Raw genomic sequence first — 7022 nt, 5'->3', positions numbered from 1 at the left:
TATCACATGCAAATGATCATAAGATGACTTATGGAAGAAAAACAAGCAAAGTGAAATGATTATATTTATAATCATCCACTACACTCCATTTACACGGTCCAATGTCCCATTTACGGGTCCATTTTGGTTCTTAAATTTGTCGCACAAATACGTGTAAATATTACTTTAAACATCGATTTATGTTTAAATATTTCCCGATTAATATTGTCTTAAACACTCCGTAAATATACGTGTACAGCTACACATATATTTTACGTACCAATACTAATCACATTAGTCAATTAGTACTAATTTAACAATTAACTACTTAATCATTAATTCCCTTCTCAAATAATTTATTATTTAATTATCGCATAACTAAATAATAATTTCCGTGCCTCGAGTTCACAACTCAATATCTCTCTAAGTTAATTAATCAACTAACTCTTAGTTAATTTATCAAGGGACTAATTAAACTGTATCCGATACAATTAATTAGCTTTCGTGTTGGGGTTCGTTCCTTTAGGTGTGACAGAAAGGGATCACCAACACACCGTCTCTCACGACAATGAGAACGTCAAACCCTAGTTGGCCAACCGTTACCGATATATGTTGATCAGCTGACTAGTATTGCCAATGAATATCCCATGCATATTCCTTAATGAGATTTAATAATATTCTCATGCACTATTGTGGAAGACAAAAACTCTAACAATCTCCCACTTGTCCGAGACAAGTTGTGCGATGATTAAAACACACAATTGTGGATAATCTCCTTATCCCAACAATATCCTACTTGTACTCTAAAAGGGTGTGTTACCGATTCTCTTGTCCGTTTTAACAACAATCTCCCACTCAATGAAAGGCGTCTTTCAGGTCGCACTTGCATATGAACATATCGTGAGTGGTTTTGTCGATCGGGAGTGTGACTACTTGACCAAAAAAATCTCCCACAGATTACTTCCGAGCGTGGCCACGCATTTGTAGTCATAACTCCTCGAGTGGCCTTGAGATGTTTAAACCCAACGTGGGTGGACAATTCCTGTCTGCCCTATCTATCCTTTTGCACAATACAGATCACCATGACCCAGTAGATGTCCTTTGGCCTCCTTTCACGGCACGACTTAGGACAAAAACCAAAGTCACTCAGAAACTGCACTTGCTTAGATAATAGTCTCCAGTTTAAAGAATCGACTCATAAGAATATCATAGAAGTCCCTGCCACGACCAGGCATCTGAAATAGATCTAAGGGACTCTATAAATGTCACTGCCCGGCAAAGTGTCCCACAGTCTGCCTATGTAAACGACTAGTCATCCTTATAACCTTATGATGCTGAACCTACCATCAATCGTCTTACAATCTAGTCACTCCGAGACGTCACCTCATTAAGTGACTAGGTGTAATACCCGCCCTTTTAGAGACCCTTTGACCAGCGTTGACTGACCTTGGGAGCGGGCGTAGTCTTAGAATTGCGTGCCAAAACAATCTTGGGTTGCGTGATATGAGTGGTACTCGATAGAGTAGAGGCTACTCGATCGAGTAGGGGGTTACTCGATCGAGTGTGTTGGGTACTCGATCGAGTACCGAGTTTTCAGCGAGGGTTTTATATCGCGTTTTGTTAAATCCGCATATCACTTCCGCCACTTTCCTCCTATCCTTCAGTCGCCTCTTTCCCTTCCCTTCACCTCAAAACCTCCATGGAAACCTTTTGAAGATCCTTGTTCCTGAGGGGAGCGTCACTTGAGTCGGGTAGCGGTCTTTTGCCGAGTTTTCTCCCTATAGGTATGTCATAATCATCATCCGTGTCCTTGTTCTTTACTGTTAGGGTTTGCTTGTTAGTAATAGATAATTGTATTGTGGTTATAGGCTTTGCTTGGTCGCTGGATAAGTTGTTTGTCGACATGGATTGGTTGCAGTTGCTTAAAGGTAGGTTCGCCTACTCAGTTTCTGTAGATTGTCTAGTATGTCGGTCGTTGTGGCTGATAGTGGTTGTTTAGTATCGTAGTTGTATTGTGACGGCTGTGATTGTGATCGTGGTTGTTTGTCTCTGGTTCTCGAGGCGTGTCCTCGGCTGAGTGGGGTCACTTGCGGGAGTGGCTTCACGCCCTAGTTTCGCCCTTCGTGGAACCCGCCACAGAAGGGATGTGCACATTAATGGACAGGGTTATCGCTCATTATGAGGAGCGGGGATTTTCTGGGAACGGCTGCGGTCCCCCACTGGCAGGGCTGGTCCAGTGGACAGTCAGTGACAGAGTTGGTTGGATTATTGTGATTGTGTTTGAGATTGATAGCATTGTATTATGTTGGTAATTGTAGTTGCTGTTGTCGTATCTTATCTCAGTACTGACCTTGTGTGGTTGTTTGTTTGTTATGTGTCTGCCGTGATCCCCTATGGTGAGCAGTCGGTCTTAGCAGGTGCTGATGTTGTTGATAGGTGGAGTCAGGCGGGGATGAGTCTTCACGAGATTTGATAAGCGATGTGAGTAGTCTTTGAGTTGTACCTTTTATATCGTTTGTTGTTTAAATCACTTGTAATATAACATAATAGTTCTCTTATCGACATTTGATTATTACTATCCTTGGGCAACCGAGATGGTAACGCCCTTATATGCTAGGGAAGGCCTAGTTAAGGCTCCTCTGAATATGGGGGTGTTACAAAGTGGTATCAGAGCCGACGATTTTGGAACCTGTAACAAATGAACATAATGAACGTCGGGAGTCTAATAAAATGAACCTGGTGTATGTGTAATGGGAGCCCCAGCTGATGCTAGGTTTTGGGTGAGTAGGCGCCCTCATTTCAAAATCTTGGCCCCATGATGCTTAAGCCAGTCACAGGGTACGGGAATGTGGAGTCCGTGTGTATATGTGTGACGTGTATGCTAATTGTATCGGAGCTACCTGTAGTTGAGCCTTAGTTAGCGTTAATAGGGATGTAATAGCTGTATTTGGACCGTGTTTAGTGAAGTGTGGGCATGATTAGTGAGCTTGTATGATGATTTTGAGATAAGTGACAAAAGTCTGTTCGATAGAAATGCTTGGGAATGTGAATGGGCGTGTTATAATTGAAGGATGAACATGTTGGTGTTGCTGTGAGTTGATGGTGACGATAGTCATGTACGAGTCTATAAACCCTGCCGTGAGTACGATGATGAAGGTTATAGAATTGTTGTGTTATAATTTGAATCATAGCATGTGGTAATGTATATATGCTTTGTTAGTAGTTGAAACTTTTCCGCTGCGTGAGAATTGATTTGTGTAAAATGAATTGCTTATAATTGCATTGGAGAACATGGATAGATTGATTTGTTATGAAGAGTATACAATTATATGTTACATGAAAGAATGAATTAATGTTAATTACATGTTTCATGTTTTTGTGAACGCGAGTTTGGTAGCGATATGTTAAGGCAAGTTTAAGTGTTATATAATGACATACTTATGTTTATGAGGGACTCGGTAGCGTAAAACCGAGTTGGGTGATTGTGTAGCGTAATGTGACATACACTTTATTTGTCGAGACGATGCTTAATGCTTGAGTAATAATAGTAATGCGGGAATGCGCGTGGTAATTTGTGCCGAACTCCGAACTTAGTTTGGACTCGACACGTGGTGTTGTTTTGCAGGAATTTTCGATTTACTTTGTAATTCCGACCGAGTACTTAACTATACTTGACCGAGTGCGAGTGTTTACTGGACCGAGTAGACCTCACTCGATCTAGTTAGGAAGCTATGACGTCGGGATGTGGAAAGATTTTCTGCAGATACTCGACGAAATGGCTCCTACTCGATCGAGTAGGGTGGTACTCGATCGAGTACCCTAGACACTCGATCGAGTAGGTTACTGTACAGAGAATCCTACGGGTTTCTTAAAACCCTTCTCCTTTCTATTTCTTCTCATTCTTCCTCTATAATTCGAAAACCTACGCCTATTTCCTCTCAAACCCTCAAAAATCTCTCATATCTAGTGTTGGTGGTGGTTAATTTGGGGTTATTTTCTCTGTATAATTTCGTTCCTTTACTTCACTACTTGATCAAGGTATGATTTCTACTCTATATACATGTTTTTATGCTTTAAACTTGTGGGGGATGATTACATAGCTTGAAAATTTCGATTCATATGATCCATTTGTTGCCTCTAACTGCTGGAATATGATTCACATGTCGTCTTTCTTGATTGTTGATGATTAATTGTTGTAATATGGATTAGAAACTTGCAATTTGGGGGTCGAAATTTCTAGGGTTTACAAAATTGAAATTGATTTTTGATTGATTCATATTGATTAGATGGTGGGATTGGGTATTATACATTGTTATATCATGTTGAAGGATGGATTTTGATGATTTTCACCTTAGAAAGTTGCCTTAAAACTCCGTCTTAAAAGTGCCTGAAATGGAAATTCGTGATTTATAATTGGAATTTGATGTGGTGTATGGTTGTCTAAGTGTAAGTTAAACTTCAATATGTTTGTAGGGATGATAATTGATGAAAATATGCCAAAATTGTTACAGCTGTAAAGACCGTCTGAAAAATTTAACTGAGTTGTTGTTCATAATATTGAAGGGTGATAATGATATGTTCTAAGTTATTCTTTTCCATGAACTAGTAAGAATGCCCCACATGTGATTAGAAGTGTATTTGGAACAACCTTTAGAATCATGCTAGGATATTCGAATTTGTTAAGCATGTGTAATCACCATGATAAATTTTTCACAACTGTGGCTTATGAGTAGTGGTAAACTGAGCTTGTATGTCAAATTTGGGAAACTGTTGGTGAGTGTGTGTACATAGCTTAATATTCAAGGTTAATAGCATGAATTATGTGATTCACATGTCAAATTTGTGGGTGAAATTTGTATGCCTAGCGGAATGTGTAAAGTCCGAATTACGTGAAGTAAATGTTTACATGTTTATACAACTTTGTTTGAACATATGCCGAAACAGATGCCCAGACTGAACATAGGAACCCGTCAAAGTAAACGGGGGAGGGGTAATCCACCTGAGATGGGGGAAGGGAGTGGACCTGTGGTACCCGCAGCCCGTTCAGTACCCTTCATTGTTTTTGTTGATTTCAAGCAGAGAGAGCGTTTTTTAGCTTTACAAAAACGCAAAATGAGACCTACAAGGTGTATAGACACTACTTTGTTGGAGGATAGGAGATAGAGACGGATGTCCGTCACATTTTTGAGACCTTGGGCCTTATGGGTTTGTATAGGCTGAGGAAACACTCTTATCCTTTTCTTACCTTGGAGTTTATGAGCTCTTTTATCTATGACCCCGCTGGCCAGACCGTTGAGTTTCGGTTGATGAACACTAGTTTTTTGCTTTCTATGGACCAATTTGCTTCTCACCTTGGGTTGGCCAAGCCTCCCAAGGACTCCATCACCGATATCCCTGCTTGAGTGCGGTGTATGCCGCCTAATGCCTTGTCGGCCGGAAACCACTCTCCTACCTCGAGTAACATGCTTTGATTAATGACGTTCGATGTCACATTGAGGATCTTTCTCCGTTCTCTCTCGAACCTCCTTTATGATCGACCGGATATCGATGGTTTGAACAACCATGAGGTGTTACTTCTGATGTCTTACTTGAACCCGGAGCGGACCAGGAAAGTGGTCTTTAATGCTCCTTCGATGGTTTGTGCTGCCCTTGCCTTGATGGCCACTGCCTCTTCCCGATACTTGAGTGTGGCGCCATCGCCACTCGGTTAGCTGAAAAGCTAACCTCTTTCGAGGCTTCTTCGGAGTACGTGCCTCTAGTTACCCCGGTGCCCACCATGGATCGTGACTACTATCTCGACCTGAAATGGTTGAGGACTTTAGCTGACGGTAGCTTAGCTTGGAGGGTGTGGGGCGTGAGCTGGATGAAGATTCCAGCTCCTGAGCACCTCCCACCCACGGAGCCCTTAGAGCCGGCGGTAGTGACGGTGGACTCCGATGATGAGGAGGAGGATGAGGAGGATGATGATAGACCCCGCCATCTACAGACCTACCTCATCGACGACACGATTCTCGAGGTGATGCCAGAGCCGAAGAAGGGCGAGAATGCGTCAGTTGTGGCAGTGGAGAGACCTAGGTTGGGGAGAGGACCCCGTCGAGTGAGGGAGAGGACCTCGGAGACTAGGCCACGGCCGGTGGCACCACAGCAGCAGCATTATCCTTTTCCGTGCTACCCTTACCTCGACACCCCAGAGACGCGATCCAGCTACTTGGCGGAGAGAGTGTCATCTACCTTGACACTCCGGAATATGCACGAGATGGCGTACGCTCAGGGGATAGGGACCGAGGGACCGCATCCGGTGTGGTGGAGTGGAGTTGGGGACTACACAGGGGTTTTCCATTCCTACGGGGTGGATCAGTTGACGTGGGGGACACCTTAGTCCTTTGCCTACGGTGGCTTGACTCCATGGTACGTGGGTCCAGGAGCAGGAGCAGGAGTGGATGCGGGGATTGGGTCATTGGGAGCAGGTACTTCTGGCGGTGGTGGAGATGATGAGGTGATGGTTGAGCAGCAGCAGCAGCAGCAGCAGCAGGAGGAGTGATACTCCTTGTTTTTATCTTTGTTTATAGTAGTTGACGTTGGTAGTATGGTTAGACTTTGGTAGTTGTTTTCGTTAAAACTTTGGTTATGGATATGTATTGTTGGCCATAAGGCCGGAATTGTTAGTTAACTTTGTTGTAGGATTGATTTTGGGGTCGGGAAATCATCCCGACTCAAGTTATGTGACGACCATGTATATATATGTTGGGTTATGACCGGCTTTATAAGGAATTTGGCCTGTAGGTACTCGACAGAGTACCCCGTACTCTATCGAGTAGCTGCAGGAAGGAAAGAGAGAAAGTTTCTGATCTTTGGGCTACTCGATCGAGTAGCCAAGACACTCGATCGAGTATCATGGCACTCGATCGAGTACCAGTATATACTCAATCGAGTAGCACTGTTACAGGAGATTTTCGAAAATTAAAAGTGTGTAATTGTTTGATAATTGCGAGCTTGATGTTTAACATGGTTAGTAGTGCGTAGTAACACCTTTGAGCCGTTAA

This window comes from Silene latifolia, chromosome X (assembly GCF_048544455.1).
Source record: "Silene latifolia isolate original U9 population chromosome X, ASM4854445v1, whole genome shotgun sequence".
NCBI lineage: Eukaryota > Viridiplantae > Streptophyta > Magnoliopsida > Caryophyllales > Caryophyllaceae > Silene > Silene latifolia.
The sequence above is the reverse complement of the archived record's forward strand: the minus strand, read 5'-3'. Positions refer to the sequence as shown.